At 46.9% G+C, this 3,577-nt stretch overlaps 1 pseudogene; it reads right to left on the minus strand.

Annotated features, from left to right (window-relative positions):
* Positions 1-219: 219 nt before the first annotated feature.
* On the minus strand, positions 220-336 carry LOC126413559 (5S ribosomal RNA; annotated as a pseudogene).
* Positions 337-3,577: the final 3,241 nt, after the last annotated feature.

Consider the following 3,577-nt stretch of genomic DNA (forward strand, 5'->3'; position numbering starts at 1 on the left):
GAATAATAACTCTGTCCGAACAGGCCGTGGAAGGCCCCACGGTACCGACCGGCCGCCGTGTCATCCTGAGCCCACAGGCGCCACTGGATGCGGATACGGACCGGCATGTGGTAAGCACACCGCTCTCCCGGCCGTTTCATCAGTTTACGATACCGGAGCCGCTAGTTCTCAGTCAAGTAGCTCCTCAGTTTGCCTCGCCATGGCTGAGTGCACCCCGCTTGCCAACAGCGCTCGGCAGACCGGATGGTCACCCATCCAAGTGCTAGCCCAGCCCGACAGCGCTTAACTTCGGTGATCTGATGGGAACCGTGTTACTACTGCGGCAAGACCGTTGGCGAAAAGAATAAATAAAAGGTAGTCCAAAAATGTATACACTATTTGATTGCCCATAACTTCCAAATTAACTGACGAAAACGTCTCACTGAGGTTCAACGCCAATGTCGAAATGTGTTTGAAAGAGAGCCACCGACACGTACAACAATAATAGCTACCATTGAAGATAAACTTTAAGTCGAAGCCTGCGCTAAAGATGTACACAAAAAACGATCCGGACGACCTGTAACAGAAACAAGTCCAGCGAATTCCCGGACTGTGTTACAGCAATTCGATCGCTCATCATAGAAGTGCGCGAGATGGAATAACCGTGAAATCAGGGTGAGTCGCTTCAGCGCATTTTAAAGACTGCGAAGTTTAAGTGTTACATAACAACATTGCTGCACGCAGTCAACAAAGTCGACCTAGATCGTAGAATGAAGTAGTACGAGTGTTTTAATGGCATGGTGCGTGACAATGAAGTTTTTGCAGAGATGATTGCGTGGTCAGATGAGCCGCAATTTAACCTCAGTGGTACAGTAGCCTGTCACAATTGCGTCCACTGCGCTGCAGCAGGTCCGTATGTGAGCGTGAACGAAGCCGTGAATTCATCGGAAGTGAATGTGCAGTGTCGGTCATCTTAACAGGGTTTGACTGGGCCGTTTTTCTTTGGTGGCATAGTTACCGGGGAGGTGTGCGTAGAGAAGCTTGGAACATCCATTCTACCTGCCATCAGTGAGTTGTATGGGGACGAAAGATTTTACTTTTAACAAGATGGTGACCCATCCCACTGCCATAATTGTCTCAGAGAATACCTCAGCGAAAATCTACCCGCACGATGGACAGGTCGAACCGTGTATCCATCACGTTCTCCAGTCTTAACGATGATCAACTTTCTCCTATGAACAACACTAATGGACGTCATTTATCGACAAAAACCAAGCACGCTGGATGAACCTCGAGAATGCATCGAACATTCCTGCGAAGATATCCAACTGGACAAGCTGCAGCCGATAGTTCGACCGGCAGTTCAACGGTCACCACTTCGCATATTTACACTTTTTTCAATAACTTGAACTTCAGGCTGCACTATCACCGAAAATGAGTTAATTTCGATGTTACGAGCAAAGAAAGAGTGTATACTTTTTTTTGGGCCACTCTGTAGTTCATTACTCACCGCTTCAAGTGCATATCAGCTCACGTCATCTGCTTTTCCCAGCGCGATGGAAAGCTTAATATGTGTGCCGACTGTCTTCTTGTTCTTTTCTTCTTCTTCACAACAAGTATTAGGCCTCCGTGAGCTGTTCCACCTTCATAGGATTTATTCCCATCTTTTCTTTGGTCTTGCTTCTGAATTGCTTGTATCTGTTTGCTGCTTTCGGCAGTGTTCCTTCACTTGTACATTCTAGATGGTCTTACTTATTTTTTAGATATAATTTTATTTCATCAGTCAGGCTGTACACTCTACGACAAAAAAAAAAAAAAAAAAAAAAAAAAAGAGGGCAGACCTCGAAGGAATTGTCCGAATGGGGCTGTAATCGGTAGATGTGATGTAAATGTACTGACAAACAAATGATTATCATTTCAGAAAAATTGGGTGAATTTTTTGAAAGAAATAACTTCACAAATTGATCTGGTAAATAAAGTGTTGGTCCACCTCTGGCCGTTATGCAAGAAGTTATTCGGCTTGGCATTGATGCATAGAGTTGTTGATGTCCCCCTGAGGGGTATCATACCAGATTCTGTTCAACTGGCACGTTAGGTCGTCAAAATCTCGAGCTGGTTGGAGGCCCCTGCGCATAACGCTCCAAATGTTCTCAATTGGTGAGACATCCGGTGACCTTCCGGGCCAAGGTAACGTTTGACAAGCACGAAGACGAGCAGTAGAAACCCTCGCCGTGTGAGAGCGGGCATTATCTTCCTGAAATGTAAGTTCCGGATGGCTTGCCATGACGGGAAGATAACGAGATGTAGAATATCGTCGACATACTACTGTGCTCCAAGAGCCCCGCGTATGACAGCTGAGCGGGACGTGCTATGAAGCAGGCCGGGGTGGCCGAGCGGTTCTAGGCGCTACTGTCTGGAACCGCGCGACCGCTACGGTCGCAGGTTCGAATCCTGCCTCGGGCATGGATGTGTGTGATGTCCTTAGGTTAGTTAGGTTTAATTAGTTCTAAGTTCTAGGCGACTGATGACCTCAGAAGTTAAGTCCCACAGTGCTCAGAGCCATTTGAACCAACCTGCTATGAAAAAAAGTGGCACCCCTGACCACGACTCGTAGTTGTCGGGCCGAGTGGCGGGCGAGAATCAAGCTGGTACTCTACTGCTGAGTGCAGCGTCTCCAGACAGTCTTCGCTGGTTATTGGGGCTGAGATTGAAATGCGACTGACCACTGAAGACAATTCTGCTCCAATCAATGAGAGATGCCCGAGACAGCAGCGAGATACGAGGCGTGTTTTTTAAGTAAGTACCGTTTTGAAACTAAAAAAAGACGTGCTACGATATCTCAATAATTTTATTTTTACATGGAAGCCTGTACCTTAATCTACCTTTCTACATAATTTCCGTCAATATTGAGGCACTTGTCATAACGTTGTACCAGTTCTTGAATACCCTCCTCATAGAAGTCTGCCGCCTGAAATGTTAACCACTGCACCACCACTGCTTTGACTTCGTCATCGTCTTGAAGACGTTGACCGCCCAGGTGTTTCTTTAACTGCAGGAACAGATGGTAGTCACTGGGCGCAAGATCGGGGTTGTACGGAGGATGATCTAGACTTCCCATTGAAAAGATGTGATGAGATCTTTGGTCTGATTCGCCACATGCGGACGGACATTGTCTTGCAGCAAAACGATGCCCTTGCTCAACTTGCCATGTCTTTTGTTCTGAATTGAACACCACAGATTGTGGTGACTACCATCTGTTCGTACACTTGAGCCGGCTGGAGTGGTCGAGCGGTTTTAGGCGCTGCAGTCTGGAACCGCGCGACCGCTACGGTCGCAGGTTCGAATCCTGCCTCAGGCAAGGATGTGTGTGATGTCCTTAGGTTTAAGTAGTTCTAAGTTCTACTGGACTGATGACCTCAGAAGTTAAGTCCCATAATGCTCAGAGCCATTTGAAACATTTGAACCCGCACTTGAAGAAACACCTGGGAAGTCAGCGTCTTCAAGACGATGACGAAGTCAAAACAGTGGTGATGCAATGGTTAACAAGTCAGGAGGGAGACTTCTATGAGGGGGGTATTCAAAAACCAGTACAACGTTA

Source organism: Schistocerca serialis, chromosome 7, assembly GCF_023864345.2.
Source record: "Schistocerca serialis cubense isolate TAMUIC-IGC-003099 chromosome 7, iqSchSeri2.2, whole genome shotgun sequence".
In the NCBI taxonomy this organism is placed as follows: domain Eukaryota; kingdom Metazoa; phylum Arthropoda; class Insecta; order Orthoptera; family Acrididae; genus Schistocerca; species Schistocerca serialis.